Genomic DNA, 23,420 nt, shown 5'->3' on the forward strand with positions numbered 1-23,420 from the left:
CTTCACCCATGTCCTCAAGAACTAAACGAACTACTCACGAGACATCATATGGAACATGATCAGAGGTGATATGATAATGAATAACAATCTGAACATAAATCTTGGTTCAACGGTTTCACTCAATAGCATCAATAACAAGTAGAAATCAACACCGGGAGAGTTTCCCCTATCAAACAATCAAGATCAAACCCAAATTGCTACAGCGGTGACGAGGTGCTGCGGTGGAGATGGCGGTGATGATGATGAAGATGATGGTGATGGTGATGGAGATGATGTCCAGCTCGATGACGGTGACGATGGCGTCGATTTCCCCCTCCGGGAGGGAATTTCCCCGGCGGATTCCTGCCCACCGGAGAGCTCTTTTCTCTCTGGTGTTCTCCGCCCCGCAGAGGCGGCTGTAACTCTTCGTGAGGTACCCTCTATGGCTTAGGTTTTCGAGACGAAGGGTTTCGCGAAGAAAAGGAGGCGAAAGGGGCTGTGGGGCCCCCACACCACAAGGTGGCGCGGCCAGGCCATGGGCCGCGCCGCCCTATGGTCTGGGCCCACCTTGGGTCCAGCTGGCTCCCCCTTCTGGCTTCCTTCGTCATCTGGAAAAATAGGATTTTTGGTATAATTTCCTTCCGCAGTTAATCCTCCGAAATATTGCGTTCTGATGGTGCTTTTTCTAGCAGAATCCTGGCTCCGGTGCTCGATCCTCCAATAATCATGAAATATGCAAAATAGATGAAATAACATAAGTATTGTGTCCCAATATGAAATACATCAATGAATAACAGCAAATTATGATATAAAATAGTGATGCAAATTGGACGTATCAACTCCCCCCAAGCTTAGACTTCGCTTGTCCCCAAGCGAAACTGAAGTCGGTAAACAGGACCACATGTTTATGGAGTGAAGAGTTGATAAATAAAATATGGACAAGAAGCATCATATTCATTCACACAAGACATTATAGTAAACAACTTCCTCATATAACTCAATCTTGAAACAAGTATAAGGTAATCACAAATAAAGGTGCATAAGAAATCATAATTGGTGATGGCAAACTTTGTTCTTGGTCAGAGAAACGATTAGCAGATTATACTTATCTATTGAGCAGCGCTCTCATATTAAAGCTTATGGTAAACTTGCATACTCAATCATATTAATCATTGATGACTTTCAAAGCTATATTCATTCAGGTAAAACTTGTACTAAACAAGGAAGAGTAAAGACATGATGAAGCAAATCACAATATAATAGTTTGATCACAACAACTAAAATGCTTGCTTGAGATGGAGGGAAATAGGTTTACTGACTCAACATAAAATAAAAGACAGGCCCTTCGCAGAGGCAAGCAGGGATTAAATCATGTGCTAGAGCTTTTTCAGTTTTGAAATCATATAAAGAGAATAAAAGTAAAGTTTTGAGAGGTGTTTGTTGTTGTCAACGAATGGTAGCGGGTACTCTAACCCCCTTGCCAGACAAACCTTCAAAGAGCGGCTCCCATATTATTTTCATTTTATGTGGCACTCCTTCCAACCTTTCTTTCACAAACCATGGCTAACCGAATCCTCGGGTGCCTGCCAACAATCTCATACCATGAAGGAGTGCCTTTTTATTTTAGTTTTATTATGATGATGATACTCCCCCAACCTTTGCTTACACAAGCCATGGCTAACCGAATCCTTCGGGTGCCATCCATCAATCACATACCATGGAGGAGTGTCTAATTAGGTTAATTAGTTTGGAACTGGGAATCCCATTGCCAGCTCTTTTTGCAAAATTATTGGATAAGCGGATGAAGCCACTAGTCCATTGGTGAAAGTTGCCCAACAAGATTGAAAGATAAAACACCACATACTTCCTCATGAGCTATAAAACATTGACACAAATAAGAGATACTAAGTTTTGAATTGTTTAAAGGTAGCACATGAAGTATTTACTTGGAATGGCAGAAAATACCATGTAGTAGGTAGGTATGGTGGACACAAATGACATAGGTTTGGGCTAAGGTTTGGGCCTTACGAGAAGTATTCCCTCTCAGTACAGGTCTTTGGCTAGCAAGGTTAAATAGCAAGCATAAGAGTTGAGGGAAACAAACAAATATACATGTGATAGAAACAATCATGCATCTTACTTGTAAGTACAAACAGTTTTAACTTCAGAATACTAAGCTAAGAACTGATAAGAAAGATAATAACATCTTCTACATGTATTTCCTCTATTTTTCTTAAACTCAAAGTGTTGTTGCTATTGACCATTGCTAAGTTTGCCAAAACCAAATAGATTTACTCAATGCTCCCAAAGTGGTACCAATACTAAAATCAAGATCAATCATATAGTAGAAATTGCAAACTAAAATAAGGTGTGCAATATGTAAATGATAAGACTTCTCATTAATATTTCATAACGATAACTCACACCAAGGGATACATAGATAACCAACTAAAAGAGAGATACTTCCAAACTGCAACCCATCTTATATGATAACTTCCCTACCCATGATATGACACTACTTGACAGTAAAAAGTAAAAAGATAGTGATGATGTGATACCGCGGCACTCCCCCAAGCTTGGAACAAACCAAGGGGATGCCAATACCGATGATGAATTACTCCTTCGGCGATGGTGGTGATGAACTCCTCCCGCGCTTCTTACAGATCTCTTTCAGCTTCAGTTTCTCAGCTTGGCAATTCTGCACTACGACTCGAAGAGATTCATTGTTATCCGAAGTTGGTGATGATGACCTTGTGATGTGAATCGAGTCGTATTCCAGCATTCTACGGAGACGGCAATTCTCCTCCTGGAGTATCTCCACTTCTCTTCTTAGAGCCCGATATTGATCACAAAACTCATCGGTAGTCCGTAGAGCTTCTTCCAACACAGGGAAGGAGTCGAGGCTAAGAGCGGGTGGTAAGGGTCCCTGCAAGTTATGAGAAAAAGAACGTCGAGTGTCAACAGATCCCACCAAGATTTGCTTGCTCCCAACAGCTTGCTGCTCTTGTTTTGATGGCACCCTCTTCACTTCTTCCTCCAAAAACCCCTTGCCCTTGTTGTTGGAGGCCATGGTGCTTCTAGACCGAAAACAGATCCTGGCAGAAAACAGCTCGAAACAAAACACGTCGAGAAAACGATATACGGACCTCCAGGGGTCCGGGGATTATATAGCAAATATTTTCACGACAAAAGGAAAGTACCAGATCGAACCAGAGTCGGAAAGGGGCGACGAGGAGGCCAGACCATAGGGCGGCGCGGGCCCCGAGCCAGGCGCGCCGGCCTATGGTGGCACGCCCTCGTGCGTCTTTTCCACTCCGTTTCGATCTCGTAATTTTTCATATTTTCCAAAAACAGCAAAAATATTGTTCGGAAAGTAAATTGCGAACTTTTCATTACCAGTACTGTTACCTATTCAAAGTCGAGTTAAGCGGATTTGTCAATTTGTCCTTTGATGAAAGCCTCACGGTGTTTCCACTTGAATAATATCAACATCAACATTATAAGAATCACCGAGATATAATGCTTGAGTCTTTGTCCATTCACCACTTGCGTAGCATTGCCTTGGAGAGAGCTAATTTTAATTGCTCCTGACGCATACACCTCCTCAACAACATATGGTCCTTCCCATTTCGAGAGTAATTTCCCTGCAAAGAATCTGAGACGAGACCGATACAATAGGACTTTATCCCCAACATTAAATTCTCTTTTGATAATCCTCCTATCATGCCATTTTTTAACTTTCTCTTTAAAGAGTTTAGCATTTTCATAAGCTTCACTTCTCCATTCATCTAGAGAACTTAATTGCAACAACCTCTTATCACCGGCAAGTTTAGGATCTTTATTTAATTCTCTAACTGCCCAATAAGCTTTGTGCTCTAGTTCTAAAGGTAAATGACAAGCTTTCCCATAAACCATTTTATAAGGTGACATTCCCATGGGATTTTTATAAGCAGTTCTATAAGCCCATAGTGCTTCTTTCAATTTACTAGCCCAATTCTTTCTAGATTTATTAACGGTCTTTCCCAAAATAGATTTAATCTCTCTATTTGATAATTCTACTTGACCACTAGTTTGAGGATGATAAGCGGAAGCAATTCTATGATTAATACCATACCTAGCAAGAGTTTTTCTAAAACCTCCATGAATAAAATGAGAACCTCCATCAGTCATAATATATCTAGGCACTCCAAATCTAGGAAAAATAATGTCTAAAAGCATTCTTAAAGAGGTCTCACCATCAGCACTTTTTGTAGGTATGGCTTCCACCCATTTAGTAACATAATCAACAGCAACAAGTATATGAGTGTTACCTTCTGAAGACGGAAAAGGTCCCATGAAGTCAAATCCCCAACAATCAAATGGTTCAATAACAAGAGTATAATTCATAGGCATTTCATTACGTCTGGAGATATTACCAACCCTTTGGCATTCATCACAAGATAAAATAAACTTTCTCGCATCCTTGAAGAGAGTTGGCCAATAAAAACCTGATTGTAGAACCTTTTGCGCGGTTCTTTCTCCGGCGTGATGTCCTCCATAAGCACTACCATGACATTTACTCAATATCTCTTGTTGTTCATATTCGGGAACACACCTTCGCAGAATACCATCCACTCCTTCTTTATATAAGTGTGGGTCATCCCAGAAATAATGCCTCAAGTCATAAAAGAATTTCCTCCTTTGCTGAGCTGAAAAGGTTGGAGGCAAGTACTTGGAAACAATAAAGTTAGCATAATCAGCATACCAAGGACTGTCTCGCAAGCTCACCTTTATTACAGCCAATTGTTCATTTGGAAAACTATCATTAACAGGAACAGGATCATAAACAATATTTTCCAATCTAGACAAATTATCAGCAACAGGATTATCAGCACCTTTCCTATCTACAATATGTAAATCAAATTCTTGCAAAAGAAGTACCCATCTAATAAGCCTCGGCTTAGCATCTTTCTCAGTCATAAGGTATCTAATTGCAGCATGATCAGTATGAATCGTAACTTTTGAATCAACAATATAAGATCTAAATTTATCACAAGCAAAGACTACAGCTAATAATTCTTTTTCAGTTGTAGCATAATTTCTTTGAGCAGCATCAAGAGTTTTACTAGCATAATGAATAACATTCAGTTTTTTATCTACCCGCTGTCCAAGAACAGCGCCTATAGCAAAATCACTAGCATCACACATAATTTCAAAAGGCAAATTCCAATCAGGAGGTTCAACTACAGGAGCAGTTGTTAAGGCTTTCTTTAGAGTTTCAAAAGCTTCCTTACAATCATCATCAAAACAAAAGGTACGTCTTTTTGAAGAAGATTAGTAAGAGGCTTTGAAATCTTGGAGAAATCTTTAATAAATCTCCTATAAAACCCAGCATGACCAAGAACACTACGAATACCTTTAACATCCCTCGGATAGGGCATCTTCTCAATTGCTTCCACTTTAGCTCTATCAACTTCAATACCTCTCTCAGAAATTTTATGTCCCAATACAATTCCTTCATTAACCATAAAGTGGCATTTCTCCCAATTAAGAACAAGGTTAGTTTCTTCACATCTCTGCAAAACTTTATCAAGGTTTCGCAAGCAACTATCAAAAGAATTCCCATAGACGGAAAAATCATCCATGAATACTTCCACAATATTCTCACAAAAGCCATGAAAAATAGCAGACATGCATCTTTGAAAAGTAGCAGGAGCATTACATAAACCAAAAGGCATACGCCTATAAGCATAAGTTCCATAGGGACAAGTAAAAGTGGTTTTCTCTTGGTCTTTAGTTTTAACGACAATTTGTGAAAACCCGAATAACCATCAAGAAAGCAAAAATGAGTATTTTTAGACAATCTTTCTAGCATTTGATCAATAAATGGTAAAGGGTAATGATCTTTCTTAGTAACTTTATTAACTTTTCGAAAATCAATGCACATTCTATACCCTACAACTACTCTTTGAGGGATGAGCTCATCATTATCATTAGGCACAACAGTCATTCCTCCTTTCTTGGGAACGCAATGCACAGGACTAACCCATCTACTATCAGCAATAGGATATATAATACCAGCTTCAAGAAGTTTTAATACCTCATTCCTTACCACCTCCTTCATCTTCGGAATTAGGCAGCTGATGTTCAACAACAGGCTTTGCATCATCTTCCATATTAATAGCATGTTGGCAAATAGAAGGAGAAATCCCCTTCAAATCATCAAGAGTGTAGCCAATAGCTCCTCGGTGTTTCTTCAATATTTCCAATAACCTTTCTTCCTCAATCTCTGAAAGCTTAGAACTAATAATAACAGGATATATTTTCTTATCATCAATATGAGCATATTTAAGATTATCAGGCAAATGCTTTAAATCAAAAACAGGATCTTCCTTTGGTGGCGGTGTTGTACCCAAATCTTCCACCGGTAAATCATGCTTGAGAATAGGTTGGCGAAGAAAAATTTCCTCAAGCTCATCTCTTTCTTTCCTAAAAACTTCACTCTCGCTATTCTCCAAATGTTGCGCAAAGGATTATTAGGAACAAGAACAATAGATGCACACTTTGCTCCATTTTAAAATCATCACTAGGCAAATCAGCTTTATAAGGAGTTTTGGTAAATTTAGAGAAGTTAAACTCATTAGATTCACCAGCAAATTTAGTCAAAATTTTCTCTTTCTTGCAATCTATAATAGCTCCACAAGTATTTAGAAAAGGTCTACCAAAAATGATAGGACAATAATCACTAGCAGCAGAACCAAGTACCAAAAGTCAGCAGGATATTTAATCTTACCACATAGAACTTCCACATCTCGAACAATACCAATTGGAGAAATAGTTTCTCTATTAGCCAGCTGAATAACCACATCAATATCTTCAAGTTCACAAGAATCAATTTCGTGCATAATCTCCATGTAAAGCTCATAAGGAATAGCACTAACACTTGCACCAATATCACATAAACCATAATAGCAATGATCACCAATTCTAACAGATAGCATAGGAACACTAACTTGTTTGGGTTTATTAGGATGTGAAACAATATTAGAAGCATCTTCACAGAAAATAATATGACCATCCTCCACATTTTCAGTCACAAGATCTTTAACTATTGCAACAAAGAGTTCAACTTTTATTTGTTCTTCAGGGTTCTAGAGGTTTCTTTTCACTTTTATGAACCGCACTATTTATAACAGAGTACTCCTTCATTTTAGCAGGGAAAGGAGTTTTTTCAATATAAGCTTCAGGAATAACATGATCAGCAGTTTCAACTACAACGCATTTATTAATAGATGAATCAATTTTATCTTTATACGGTTCATGATACTTATCAAAATTCTTCTTAGGCAATTCATAATGAGAGGCAAAAGCTTTATAAAGATTTGCAGCAACTTGAGAATCAAGACCATATGTAGCACTCATATTACGAAATTTATCAGTATCCATAAAAGCTTCAATGCATTTATAATCATAAATTATACCTGATTCTCTATCCTTGTCGTTCTCCCAACCTTCAGTATTTTCTTGGATCCGATCAAGAAGGTCCCTTTTAAACTCTTCTTTGTTGCGTGTAAATGATCCAGAACAAGAAGTATCCAGCAAGGTCTTGTCTTGAAAAGAAAGTCTTGCATAGAAATTATCAATAATAACATTACCAGGAAGCTCATGAATGGGGCATTTGAGCATTAAAGACTTCAATCTCCCCCAAGCTTGGGCAATACTTTCTCCATCATGAGGCCAGAAATTATATATGCGGTTACGATCTTTGTGAATTTCACTTGGAGGATAGAATTTAGAATAAAATAAAGGCACAATGTCCTCCCAATCAAGAGAATCACCATTCTTCAGCAATTTATACCAATGCGCCGCTTTACCAGACAGCGATATAGAGAATAGTTTCTTTCTAACTTCATTCATAGCAATACCTGCACATTTGAATAACCCGCATAATTCATGCAAAAACAGTAAATGATCACCAGGATGGACAGTTCCATCCCCTTCATAGCGGTTATCCATAACACGTTCAATAATTTTCATAGGTATTTTATATGGTATCACTTCCTCACCTGACGCCTCATCCACTACCATTGCAGTAGTAGTAGATTTCCCAAATAGAAATTGAAGAGAAGATCTCTCCATAATGACTTATAGCAGCAGGCAGAAATAAAATCAGCACAAATAGTAAAGGTTTTCCTTACCAATTCCACTTACCAATAGCGCTTCACTCCCCGGCAACGGCGCCAGAAAATAGTCTTGATGACCCACAAGTATAGGGGGTGTATCATAGTATCTTCGAGAAGTAAGAATGTCGATCCCAATGAGGAGCAGAAGGTGTTGACAAGCAGTTTCGATGAAGGATTCACTGTAAATGCTCACAGACAAGTATTCAGGGGGTTTTGATGTAACAGATGAATAAAGTACAAGTAAGTAAAATGCGAGAGAAATAATTGCAGCGAGTGGCCCAATCCTTTTTAGCACAAAGGACAAGCCGGTTTGTTTACTTATAATGACCAAACGTTCTCGAGGACACACGGGATTTTAGTCTAGTGCTTTCGCTACATACAACTGATTAATCTTCATTGTTTTGATAAGTGTTGTGTGGGTGAACCTATGCTAATGTACCGCCCTTCCTAGGACTAATACATACTTGTGATTATACCCCTTGCAAGCATCCGCAACTACAAGAAAGTAATTAAGATAAATCTAACCACAGCCTTAAACTCTGAGATCCTGCGATCCCTCCTGCATCGATATACCAACGGGGCTCGGGTTTACTGTCACTCCCGGCAACCCCGCAATTGGCAAACGAGTACAAGATGTATTCCCCTAGGCCCATAAATGGTGAAGTATCGTGTAGTCGACGTTCACACGACACCACTAGAAGAATGACACCACAACTTAAATATCATAACATTGAATATTACTCAACCATAATTCACTACTAACATTTAGACTTCACCCATGTCCTCAAGAACTAAACGAACTACTCACGAGACATCATATGGAACATGATCAGAGGTAATATGATAATGAATAACAATCTGAACATAAATCTTGGTTCAACGGTTTCACTCAATAGCATCAATAACAAGTAGAAATCAACACCGGGAGAGTTTCCCCTATCAAACAATCAAGATCAAACCCAAATTGCTACAGCGGTGACGAGGTGCTGCGGTGGAGATGGCGGTGATGATGATGAAGATGATGGTGATGGTGATGGAGATGATGTCCAGCTCGATGACGGTGACGATGGCGTCGATTTCCCCCTCCAGGAGGGAATTTCCCCGGCGGATTCCTGCCCGCCGGAGAGCTCTTTTCTCTCTGGTGTTCTCCGCCCCGCAGAGGCGGCTGTAACTCTTCGCGAGGTACCCTCTGTGGCTTAGGTTTTCGAGACGTAGGGTTTCGCGAAGAAAAGGAGGCGAAAGGGGCTGTGGGGCCCCCACACCACAAGGTGGCGCGGCCAGGCCATGGGCCGCGCCGCCCTATGGTCTGGGCCCACCTTGGGTCCAGCTGGCTCCCCCTTCTGGCTTCCTTCGTCATCTGGAAAAATAGGATTTTTGGTATAATTTCCTTCCGCAGTTGATCCTCCGAAATATTGCGTTCTGACGGTGCTTTTTCTAGCAGAATCCTGGCTCCGGTGCTCGATCCTCCAATAATCATGAAATATGCAAAATAGATGAAATAACATAAGTATTGTGTCCCAATATGAAATATATCAATGAATAACAGCAAATTATGATATAAAATAGTGATGCAAATTGGACGTATCAGTGTCCTCCTCCGTTTCCTCATCCTCCTCCTCGTCGGAGGAGATGTCTTCGCCCCAGAGAGCGTCGTCGTCGCTCTCCTCCTCCAAATACCCATCAATGAGGAAATGGAGGTTGTCTTCCCCGTCGGTCAGGGATTCATCATCCTCTGACCAGACAGAGAAGTCCCAGTCCGCCTCGTCCCACTTCAGTGGGACGAGGGCCTCGTACGCCCTTATCGGGTCGTACTCCGGCGTCGGCTCGCGGGAGGAAGAAGAGAGGGAAGAGAGATCTGAGGAGTAGGAGGAGGAGGAGTCCATGGTGGAAGAAGGGTTTTCGAGTACTAATGCAGAGGAACAGAGGATGAGGAGGCGATGAGGAAGCGAACTGCACAGATGAGTTTAAATAAAGGGGAATATAGTGAAACATAATTCAATGCTGTGGCAGTTTCGAGGATGCGGTGCAAAAACTGTCAAATCATGCAGTACGGAAAAGTTGATAAGGCAAGGCATCATGATGAAAGGGCACTGTAGTGGTTCTGCTCTGCAACGCATGACCCGATGAAGGAAAAACAGAGTGGTTTTGGAATTATTATTGCCAAAACCAGGGGGGCATGTGTTATCACCAGATTTTGGCCAAATCAGAAGATGGGCCGTAATTGAGATGGGCTTGGAGGGTACGTACACGAAGTGTCTCTGAATCAGCCTTGTGCGAGAATTTGGGCTAGATTGCCCGTGTATCTGTACATTATGGTAGATTGCATCTTAGTTTAGAATTAAGAGATAGAGTTTGGTCGTATACGACTAGGTTTATTCCAAAGATAGAAAGTCCCCGGACTATAAATATGTACCTAGGGTTATTGAGAAAGGAGGACGACCACGTTCACAACAAACACAATCCAGGCGCATCGCCACCCCTTGTTTCGAGGGTTTCTTCCGGGTAAGCATCATGCTGCCTAGATCGCATCTTGCGATCTAGGCAGTATCGATTTATTCGTTATCTGGTGTTGCTCGTACTGAAGCCTTGTTGATGGCGAGTAACACCTATATCATAGATGTTTTGGGGCTTGCATCGATGCTTTTCTGAACATGTTTGCTTAGCTATGCTACCCCTCGATATCTAGCTGCCTTTACATCTATCTTAGGTGTAAGGGCAGCATCTTGCTTGTTCTTTATTTAGTAGATCCGATCTGTTATAGTTGTTCCTTGTTCTCCAAGGATTAGTTTGATATCCGCATGGTTAGGCCTTGCAAACGGGTTGAACGATCCGGTAGTGCGTGAGGCATGGTTTGCTAGTCCTAGAAGGGATTGTTCCAGGAATTGACTTCATGTTGGTTTTTAGGCCTCTTTTAGGACTAGTTTTCCATCATCTTTCGTATCTGCTAGGCTCGACTACGTGTAGGATGTTCCGGTTATGCGGTGAAAACCCTAAACTGTCGTAGATTGATTTAACTTTGTTTTGATCAAGCGGGATCCCCATGTCATCGTAAATCCAACGTGAACCATGGGGCAATCGGCTCTTTGAACCGATTCACAGGGCAACCTGAGAGCCGATCGGGCTCGTATTTAATGTTTACGTGTCTACCATGCAGGAAGCTAATCGAAGTAATCCAACACCTTCCTGACCAGGTATAGGTCAGGTGGCACGCCCTTGCAACCGCCAGGACGTGTGCCGGAGCATTGCGGGCTGTCGCCCGAGGGACCAGGGCCCACCAGCCGTCCTGGGAGCCTCCCGGCTCTCCGTGTTGCTCGTCGCTGCTCGCCGGTGGGTTTTGGCAGGCAACAGTGATCTGTTGTTCCATTGGGAATTAGACGGTTGCAACTTACCGCTTCGTGGTCGGCGACTACGTGCGCAAGTGTGTGGAGTGGCGAATATCTTGCAGGGTTGAGAGCTGTTGCATTGGCGACAAGGACCAATCGAGAGATCTCATTGCGTCATACAAGTTATCATCCACTTCATCATCAAGTATCCCCGTTGTGTTCATCCCGTGATCATCATCACCATCGTGCTTACTGGGAAGATCGGGCAACCCCGTATCATATATTCAGATCAGGTTGGCTGCAGGGGAGGAACATAAAATAGCCTTTCAGCAGCTTTGGATCTACCAATATATCAACATACATTTGTAGAAACTAATGCCTCTGAAACTCGAACTGGAGTAGTTCTCTTGCACGCAAGCCATCCTATTGCATATCTTATTAAGCCAAGCACCAAGTCCTCAAAACCAAACTTGATCAACTTATGAAACAGAATGGTTGGCTATATATTTTGTTTGGCATTGACACAGGGAATTTGAACTACATATAGAAAATAGGAGTTTGCTACACTTGTCATATTGGGCATTGTTAAAGTAACAAGGATGACGATAACGATGAGAACACATCATTAGCATAACAATGGTGTTAAACAAACCCTACCAAATGGTATACTATGATATCACATTATCACATATTGTTAGTAGAATCGTAATGTTGTTAACATATAGTTGCGTCCTTAGACCATGAGAATGTTGAGTGCCTTCATACCAGAAGATTTACTTTGAGGATGGGTGATCATTATGAGGATCTTCGGGAACTTCGGAAATGTACATATGTCCAGGGACTTGATATTTCAAGATTGATATTTGCTCCTCTTGGTGATGGAAAGATAGGCTCAGGGCTCTCTTGGTATTACGATCTCCATCATCGCCATGATTACATGGATATCAAAATATTAAACGAGAAAAGAGAATAGACTGGTAACTAGGATAACTTGATACTGTGATCAAGTTGTTGCTTAACAAGGATACATAAATATCCCACCTCGGGTTTGTTATGTATTGTAAAGCAAAGTAAAATGTATATGCAGACAAAAGTTTCACTCAATACTATTCGTGTATGGGTAGGATTCAATGTGGATGCCCACATCCCTCTATTAATTATATACGAGAAGAAGTTACGGGTCTTTTTCTCGAAATGGGGATATGATCCCGGCTTCTGCATCATGATGATGCACACGGTCATTTATTATAAAGATTCAAATTCAGTATTGTATTACAACTCAAGCATCGCCAAGAATTGATACAAAAATCAACTAGCGAAAAAAGCATGAACTACTTTGAGTACACATCAAAGTAGTCTCCTAGTATGACGCCAGCCAGTCTGGCACCAAATATCCTGAGCGACCATCTGGAGCCGTGTGCATCCAGAAACCATGGCATCCCGCTGTCCCTCCGGCGACAGGAGGGCCCAAAGCTGAACCCAATGAGACACCATATGGATAACCTACAAGAAATGAAAAAATTGTTTTTTGTTAAAGATAATATCATTTCTGACTTTCCATATAGACCAACATAAGGCAGAGACCCCAATCCGGATAAAAACCTTAGATTGTCTATCTACTCCATTCAACCAATTACCAAACATATTAGTAGTATTGGTTGGAGGTGGAAGATCATATGTGAAATTAATGATGCGCCAAAGAAGCTTAGCTAAAGGACACTCAAAGAAAAGGTGTTGAATTGTTTCCTCCTCGCCACAAAAAACACATTCCGTGCACCCATTCCAGTATCGTTTAGCTAGATTATCTTTAGTTAACATAACCTTATTACTCAGAAACCACATGAAAATCTTTATCTTGAGAGGAATTTTAACCTTCCAGAGATACTTTCTCAAAAAAGGGGTATGGTCACTCATAAGATCCTCATACATAGTCTTGACCGTAAACAAGCCATTTGGTGTGAGATTCCAGACAAAAGGATCCTTTTCTTTATTCAAATTTACCATCATTAATTTGCGACACAATTGTAACCATGAGATCCGTTTGTTACCATTCAACACCCGTCTAAAATAGAGAGGTTTGAGCTAACACATGAGCTACTGTTATATTTTTGTGATGCACAATATTATACAAAGACGGATATTGCTGAGCTAAAGAAACTTTTCCTAGCCATATATCTTCCCAGAAACGGGTACCCGTTCCATTACCTACTTTGAAAAATTCTCTAGAAAGGAAATCATCCTTAACCCCCATCAACCCCTTCTAGAAGGGAGAATCGGTAGGCTTAACCTGGACCTCAGATAGGGTATTATGTCTTAAGTATTTGGCCTGTAGCAATTCTTGCCACACTCCATCTTCATTAAGAAGTTTAAAAAGCCATTTGCTTAATAAACAAACTATTCTTAATTTCGAGCACCTCAATACCTAAACCCCCTTGATCTTTAGGTCTACAGACAATATTCCATTTCATGAGTCTATATTTCTTTTTCTGTTCATCAGACTGCCAAAAGAATCTAGATCTATAAAAGTCCAAATTTTTTCTCACCCTGTAGGAAGGACACCATAAACATTGGTAAGCTAGTTAAAATTGAATTGATAAGGACTATCCTATCACCATAGGATAGTAATTTTCCTTTCCAACATCCCAACTTGCTCTCAAATCAGGTTTTCACCGGATACCAATCAGAATTCATGAGCTATCTATAATGAATTACAATACCCAAGTATGTAAAGGGGAGTGAACCAGCGTCACATCCAAAGATCTGTCAGTATTGGTCCTCCTCATCCTTGGCATTTTCAAAACAAAAAATCTCACTTTTGTGGAAATTAATTTTAAGTCCTGATAGCTCTTAAAATAGACATAAAATGAATTTCATATTAACCGCATTTTGTAAATCATGTTCTAAAAAAGGATTGTATCATCAGCATATTGTAATATAGAGATACCACCCTCAACAAGATGCGGGATAAGTCCTCCTACTTGACCATCCTCTTTTGCTCGGTCAATTAAGATGGCAAGCATATCCACTACAATATTAAAAATCATTGGAGATAGAGGTCCCCTTGTCGCAGCCCTTTTTTGTCTGAAAGTAATGACCAATGTCATCATTTGCCTTGACACCTACACTCACCCCTTGATCAAACTGCTGAACTAGTCTACTCCACTCCGGAGCAAAACCTTTCATTCTCAACGTTTGTTGCAAAAAGGGCCATTTCACTTGATCATATGCTTTTTTGAAATCAATTTTAAACAAAACTCCATCCATTTTCTAACTGTGTAACTCATGAATTTTTTCACGAAGAATGATCACCCCTTCCAAAATATTTCTATCTGGCATAAAGGCAGATTGTGTTGGTTTTATGATTCTTGGGGCAATCCCCGTTATTCTATTAGTACCAACCTTGGTAAATATTTTAAAACGTACATTTAACAAAAAAATAGGTCTATATTGATGTATTTGGATTGCATCTTCTTTCTTGGGAAGTAATGTGATTACGCCCAAAATTAAGTTTGTAAATAGGCAAATCCCCTTTACTAAACTGAGTGAATAGCGCCATCAAGTCCTTCTTTATTACTTCCCAGAATTTTTGATAAAACTCCGCGGGAAAACCATCCGAACCAGGAGCTTTATTAAGTTCCATCTATGAGATTGCGTCGAACACCTCCTCTTTCGAAAAAGGAGCTGTCAAGATCTCATTTTTAGCCGATGAAATTTGCGGGATATCTTGAATCACATCCTCAACTAATGAAATATTATTTGGAGCCGGTGCCCCAAACAATTTGTTACGGGTCATGTCTATATATTACCGAACCTGCGACATCATACGCTTAAGGTTCATCAATGTGTTGAGTACTAAATGTGTTAGGAGGATGTGTTAGGAGCATGAGAGAAACACATCAAAATAGTTTGGTGGAATCGAAAGTGTTTCAGAGCGAACCCAGAATAGTTTCAGAAAACCGCAAAAGTCTCGGAGTACCCCAAATGACACCGAAATTTCCAGGAAGCTTGCGTAATATTTTGGAACCTTCCAAAATGTTCTGAGAGGCTGTATGGGCTACCCACTTGGGCCACTTGGCTAGGCCCAAGTGGGAGCATACACATGGGTCAGGGTGGGGGCCAAGGTAGGGCATCCCACCTTGCTTGGGGGCAAGGAAAGGGCGACTAGGGTTTGGGGCGCCCAACCCTCCCTGGTGAGGCCAACCCTAGGGGAGAAAATCCCTCCTCCAAGGTGCCTCAATCCCCATGCTATAGTTAAGAAACATAAATATTGCAAAGGTTGGTGGTGCCTATGATTAAAGTTTACTCTGGGCTTCGAGATCTCCAGGTCTTGTGTTTCATACACCCCACATGTTAAATAGTAACTTAAATAATCCTGCTTGATGATAACATATGTACCTAACGGTTTGGCTCGAAAACCTAGCAGGCACGTGATACGTCTCCAACGTACCTATAATTTCTGATGTTCCATGCTTGTTTTATGACAATACTTACATGTTTTGCTTGCACTTTATAATGTTTTTATGCATTTTATGGAAATAACCTATTAACAAGATGCCGAAGGGCCAGTTGCTGTTTTCTGTTGTTTTTGGTTCCAGAAAGGCTGTTCGGGCAATATTCTCGGAATTCGACGAAACGAAGACCAAACATCATAATTCACCGAGACGGACCAGGACACCGAAGGGGAGTCAGAGGGGAGGCCTGGGGCCCCCACACCAAAGGGCCGCGCGGGCCAGCCCCTGGCCGCGCCGGCCTATGGGGAGGGCACCCTGTTGCCCCTCCTGCGCCGCCTCTTCGCCTATATAAGCCCTTTCGACCTAAAAACTCGATACCGATTGACGAAACTCCAGAAAGACTCCAGGGGCGCCGCCGCCATCGCGAAACTCCAATTCGGGGGACAGAAGTCTCTGTTCCGGCACCCTGCCGGGACGGGGAAGTGCCCCCGGAAGCCATCTCCATCGACGCCACCGCCTCCATCATGCTCCGTGAGTAGTTCCCCCATGGACTACGGGTTCTAGCTGTAGCTAGTTGGTATCATCTCTCCCATGTACTTCAATACAATGATCTCATGAGCTACCTTACATGATTGAGATTCATCTGATGTAATCGGTGTTGTGTTTGTCGGGATCCGATGGATTGTTACGTTATGATTGTCTATCTACAAAGTTTATGAAGTTATTGTTGTTGCAATCTTGTTATGTTTAATGCTTGTCACTAGGGCCCGAGTGGCATGATCTTAGATTTAAGCTCTATACTTATTGCTTAGATTGTATCTACAAGTTGTATGCACATGTCTATGTCCGGAACCAAAGGCCCCAAAGTGACAGAAATTGGGACAACTGGAGGGGAAGGCTTAGATATGAGGATCACATGTTTTCACGGAGTGTTAATGCTTTGCTCCGGTGCTCTATTAAAAGGAGTACCTTAATTTCCAGTAGATTCCCTTGAGGCCCGGCTGCCACCGGCTGGTAGGACAAAAGATGTTGTACAAGTTTCTCATTGCGAGCATGTATGACTATATATGGGAAACATGCCTACATGATTAATGATCTTGATGTTCTGTCTTAATGCTATTTCAATCCTATCAATTGCCCAACTGTAATTTGTTCACCCGACACTTGTTATTGGAGAGTTACCACTAGTGTAGATAGCTGCGAACCCCGGTCCATCTTTCATCATCATATACTCGTTCTACATGACATTGGAAGTAGTATCAACTATTTTCTGGTGCCATTGCTCCTGTGTTATTGCTACTGCTGCTGTGTTACTGTTACTATTGCTCTCATACTACTGCTGCTTTCACATCACCCATGTTACTAGTGCTTTTCCAGGTGCAGCTGAATTGACAACTCAGTTGTTAAGGCTTATAAGTATTCTTTACCTCCCCTTGTGTCGAATCAATAAATTTGGGTTTTACTACCCGCGAAGACTGCTGCGATCCCCTATACTTGTGGGTTATCAAGACTGTTTTCTGGCGCCGTTGCCGGGGAGGCATAGCTCTACTCATAAGTTCACCTGGGGAGTACACTCCATCTCTCTCTCCGTTTTATTTTATTTTGTTTTGCTTAGTTTACTTTTGCCTAGTTTATTTGTGCTTAGTTTATTTCTGTCTTGTTTTATTTTTCTTAGTTTACTTTTGTCTAGTTTCTTTTTGTCTTGTTTTACTTTCCTCATATACCCAAAAATCCATAAAAATTTGAAAACCCTAAAAATTAAAAACTGTTGCTATGGGAGAACCTACAACCTACTTGGAGCTTATAGAATATTATAATAATTATAGAGAATCAAGAAAGGGTAAAGTTATGAGTGCTGTGATAGAAAAATTGAATACAATTGCTAAAATCTTGCTTAAACGCTATGATATAAACTGTTGCTCTAAAGATGATACTAAACATCTGAAATTTCAATGTGGCTTTAGTGAAGAAGTTTTAATTAAGAACTATAATTGGAATAACTATATTCATTTTGGGTTCGAAGAAGTAGAACAATTTGTCATATTTATGGGAGCCTCTGAGATAGAATCCTTCATGGTTAAAAATTATGAAACTTGTGTTGTTTGTAAGGACCTTAAAGATTATGTCTCTTCTATCCTTAATTTTTGCAATGAAAGTTAGACTGATAATCCTTATATCATTGATTATAAAGAGAGACTCATTAATGCACAAGAATGCACTCACAATTTGCAGGGACCTGTGGAAGAAGAAATTGATGAACCTGAAAGCTCATTGGATGAAAAAGAGGAGGAAATTGATGAACCTGAAAGCTCATTGGATGAAAAAGAAGAGGAGAGTGATGAACAAAAGGAGGAAGAATGGATTAGCTACCCATGCCAACCTTCTAATGAGAGTAACTCTTTATCTCTTACACTATTTGATTGTCCTCCATGCTTACCGAAAGAGGTTGAATGTTATGTTCCTGTGGATTCTCTTGAAATATTCCCTATGAGTAAAACTTGTGAGAATAATTATGCTACTGTTATTTATGATAATACATGCTACTTTGATAAATCTTATGATAATGCTTTGTTTATGCCTGATGTCGAAATGCATGGTACTAAAGAGTTTTGCTTAGCAAATGTTTATGATAAATCTCTAGATGATGGTCCTATGTTACTTGATAATATTAATTGTACTACTAATGAAAATGGGATTGGAGAGTTCTTGAATTTATCTATGAGTCCCATATCTTTTGAGATTGATCAATCATCTTGTTATATTATTGATAAAAGTGGATTTGAAAGTTTTAATCCCACTATTTTTGAGCTTGATAAAAATTATGTGCTTATGGATCATGAAAAGTATGCTGCATGTGATAGTTATATTGTTGAGTTTATCCATGAATCTACTGAAAATTATTATGAGAGAGGAAAATATGGTTGTAGAAATTTTCATGGTACTAAAACACCTCTCTATATGCTGAAAATTTTGAAGTTACTCTTGTTTTATCTTGATATGCTTGTCACTTTGTTCTTCATGAATTTATTTGTGTACAAGATTCCTATGCATAGGAAGTGGGTTAGACTTAAATTTGTTTTGAACTTGCTTTTTGATGCTCTCTTTTGCTTCAACTCTTATTTCTTGCGAGTGCATCATTAAAATTGTTGAGCCCATCTTAATGGCTATAAAGAAAAGCACTTCTTGGGAGATAACCCATGTCTTTATTTTGCTACTGTTTTGTTGTGTCCTGGAATTATTACTACTGTAGCAACCTCTCCTTATCATTATTTTATTGCAATGTTGTGCCAAGTGACGCCTCTAATCGAAGGTTGATGCTAGATTTGGATTTCTGCGCAGAAACAGATTTCTATCTGTCACGAATCTGGGCTGTTTTCTCTGTAGGTAACTCAGAAAAATATGCCAATTTACGTGCGTGTTCCTCAGATATGTACGCAACTTTCATTAGTTTTGAGTTTTCTGATTTGAGCAACGGAAGTACCTGTTTAAAATTCGTGTTTACTGGCTGTTCTGTTTTGACAGATTCTGTCTCTGTTTTTTTGCATTGTCTCTTGTGGACTTTAAGTAAGGCTTTCTAGACGTGGAGAGCTGTAGCTAATGTTTTATTGAGTTCTTGCAATGTGTCACTACAGGACCAAGGTGGATTCAAGTTTTTTTGAGTACTAACCCCTCTAATGAAGTTTATGAGAAGTTTGGTGTGAAGGAAGTTTTCAAGGGTCAAGAGAGGAGGATGATATATGATCAAGAAGAGTGAAAAGTCTAAGCGTGGGGATGCCCCCGTGGTTCATCCCTGCATATTTCAAGAAGACTCAAGCGTCTAAGCTTGGGGATGCCCAAGGCATCCCCTTCTTCATCAACTTATCAGGTTTCTTCTATTGAAACTATATTTTTTATTCGGTCACATCATATGTGCTTTACTTGGAGCATCAGTGTGTTTTTATTTTTTGTTTATGTTTGAACAAATTCGGATCCTAGCAATCCTTGTTTGGGAGAGAGACACGCTCCGCTTTTTCATATGAACACTCGTGTTCTTCGCTCTTATTTCTTAATGTTCAATGATAAAAGTTGGAAGCTATTGCATTTATCGCTATTTGGTTGGAAACAGAAAGTGCTTCATAATGTCTTGAATAATTTGATACTTGGTAATTGTTTTGAGCTCTCAAGTAGATCATGATTAAGCTCTTGCATCATGTAGTTTAAACCTATTAGTGGAGAACTACTGTAGAGCTTGTTGAAATTGGTTTGCATGATTGGTCTCTCTTAAGGTCTAGATATTTTCTGGTAAAAGTGTTTGAGCAACAAGGAAGACAGTGTAGAGTATTATAATGCTTGCAATATGTTCTTATGTAAGTTTTGCTGTACCGGTTCATACTTGTGTTTGTTTCAAATAACCTTGCTAGCCCAAAGCCTTGTACTGAGAGGGAATGCTTCTCGTGCATCCAAAACCTTGAGCCAACCACTATGCCATTTGTGTCCACCATACCTACCTACTACATGGTATTTCTCCGCCATTCCAAAGTAAATTGCTTGAGTGCTACCTTTAAACAATTCAAAATTTATCACCTCTGATTTGTGTCAATGTTTAATAGCTCATGAGGAAGTATGTGGTGTTTATCTTTCAATCTTGTTGGGCAACTTTCACCAATGGACTAGTGGCTTCATCCGCTTATCCAATAACTTTGCAAAAAGAGCTGGCAATGGGATTCCCAGTCCCAAATTAATTAACAAAAATAGACACTCCTCCATGGTATGTGATTGTTGGACGGCACCCGAAGGATTCGGTTAGCCATGGCTTGAGAAAGCAAAGGTGGGGAGGAGTGTCATCATAATAAAACTAAAATAAAAAGGCACTCCTTCATGGTATGAGATTGTTGGCAGGCACCCGAGGATTCGGTTAGCCATGGTTTGTGAAAGAAAGGTTGGAAGGAGTGCCACACAAAAATAAAAATAAAATGGGAGCCGCTCTTTGAAGGTTTGTCTGGCAAGGGGGTTAGAGTGCCCACTACCTTTCGTTGACAACAACAAACACCTCTCAAAACTTTACTTTTATGCTCTCTTTATGTTTTCAAAACCAAAGCTCTAGCACAAATATAGCAATCAATGCTTCCCTCTGCGAAGGGCCATTCTTTTACTTTATGTTGAGCCAGTTTACCTACTTCCTTCCATCTTAGAAGCAAACACTTGTGTCAACTGTGCATTGATTCTTACATACTTACTTATTTGCATTCATCATATTACTTTGTGTTGACAATTATCCATGAGATATGCATGTTGAAGTTGAAAGCAATTGCTGAAACTTAAATCTTCCTCTGTGTTGCTTCAATGCCTTTACTTTGAATTTATTGCTTTATGAGTTAACTCTTATGCAAGACTTTTGATGCTTGTCTTGAAAGTACTATTCATGAAAAGTTTTGCTATATGTTATCTATTTGTTAGCAACTATAGATCATTGCCTTGAGTCACTGCATTCATCTCATATGCTTTATAATAGGATGATCAAGATTATGTAAGTAGCATGTCACTACAGAAATTACTCTTTTTATCGTTTACCTACTCGAGGGCGAGCAGGAACTAAGCTTGGGGATGCTGATACATCTCCAACGTACCTATAATTTCTGATGTTCCATGCTTGTTTTATGACAATACTTACATGTTTTGCTTGCACTTTATAACGTTTTTATGCGTTTTCCGGAACTAACCTATTAACAAGATGTCACAGTGCCAGTTCCTATTTTCTGCTGTTTTTGGTTCCAGAAAGGCTGTTCGGGCAATATTCTCGGAATTCGACGAAATGAAGACCAAACATCATAATTCACCGAGACGGGCCAGGGCACCGAAGGGGAGTCAGAGGGGAGGCCTGGGCCCCCCACACCATAGGGCCGCGCGGGCCAGCCCCTGGCCGCGCCGGCCTATGGGGAGGGCACCCTGTTGCCCCTCCTGCGCCGCCTCTTCGCCTATATAAGCCCTTTCGACCTAAAAACTCGATACCGATTGATGAAACTCCAGAAAGACTCCAGGGGCGCCGCCGCCATCGCGAAACTCCAATTCGGGGGACAGAAGTCTCTGTTCCGGCACCCTGCCGGGACGGGGAAGTGCCCCCGGAAGCCATCTCCATCGACGCCACCGCCTCCATCATGCTCCGTGAGTAGTTCCCCCATGGACTACGGGTTCTAGCTGTAGCTAGTTGGTATCATCTCTCCCATGTACTTCAATACAATGATCTCATGAGCTGCCTTACATGATTGAGATTCATCTGATGTAATCGGTGTTGTGTTTGTCGGGATCCGATGGATTGTTACGTTATGATTGTCTATCTACAAAGTTTATGAAGTTATTGTTGCTGCAATCTTGTTATGTTTAATGCTTGTCACTAGGGCCCGAGTGGCATGATCTTAGATTTAAGCTCTATACTTATTGCTTAGATTGTATCTACAAGTTGTATGCACATGTCTATGTCCGGAACCAAAGGCCCCAAAGTGACAGAAATTGGGACAACTGGAGGGGAAGGCTTAGATATGAGGATCACATGTTTTCACGGAGTGTTAATGCTTTGCTCCGGTGCTCTATTAAAAGGAGTACCTTAATTTCCAGTAGATTCCCTTGAGTCCCGGCTGCCACCGGCTGGTAGGACAAAAGATGTTGTACAAGTTTCTCATTGCGAGCACGTATGACTATATATGGGAAACATGCCTACATGATTAATGATCTTGATGTTCTGTCTTAATGCTATTTCAATCATATCAATTGCCCAACTGTAATTTGTTCACCCGACACTTGTTATTGGAGAGTTACCACTAGTGTAGATAGCTGCGAACCCCGGTCCATCTTTCATCATCATATACTCGTTCTACATGACATTGGAAGTAGTATCAACTATTTTCTGGTGCCATTGCTCCTGTGTTATTGCTACTGCCGTATTCTTGTTACTATTGCTCTCATACTACTGCTGCTTTCACATCACCCATGTTACTAGTGCTTTTCCAGGTGCAGCTGAATTGACAACTCAGTTGTTAAGGCTTATAAGTATTCTTTACCTCCCCTTGTGTCGAATCAATAAATTTGGGTTTTACTACCCGCGAAGACTGCTGCGATCCCCTATACTTGTGGGTTATCAGCACGCTAAAATATGCAAAAACCGGTAGAGGCGTCTAACTTCTTTTTGCATGATGAATATGTGATGTGGTATAGGCTTCGACATTTCACTAAGATTGAATGATATGCTATATGATGTAATTATTTTTGCATGTCATGCGTGTAATGGTACAACATTATGGCATGAGTCATATGATTTTCATTTGTTCGACATGTGTGTCAAACTTCATGTAATGCATTTATTCTATTAGATATAGAGAGAGATAGCAATAGCCATATTTCCGAGGACATAAATATGATGATCTTGCAAAGGTGGACCTCAATTTTGTGTCATATGTGAAGAAGGTTTTCTCCGCCAAAGGTGTTGAAGGAAGGGGGACCGACGTCTAGAATTTCTTCCATGCAAAGGGCCT

This window comes from Lolium perenne, chromosome 2 (genome assembly GCF_019359855.2).
Source record: "Lolium perenne isolate Kyuss_39 chromosome 2, Kyuss_2.0, whole genome shotgun sequence".
Lineage (NCBI taxonomy): Eukaryota > Viridiplantae > Streptophyta > Magnoliopsida > Poales > Poaceae > Lolium > Lolium perenne.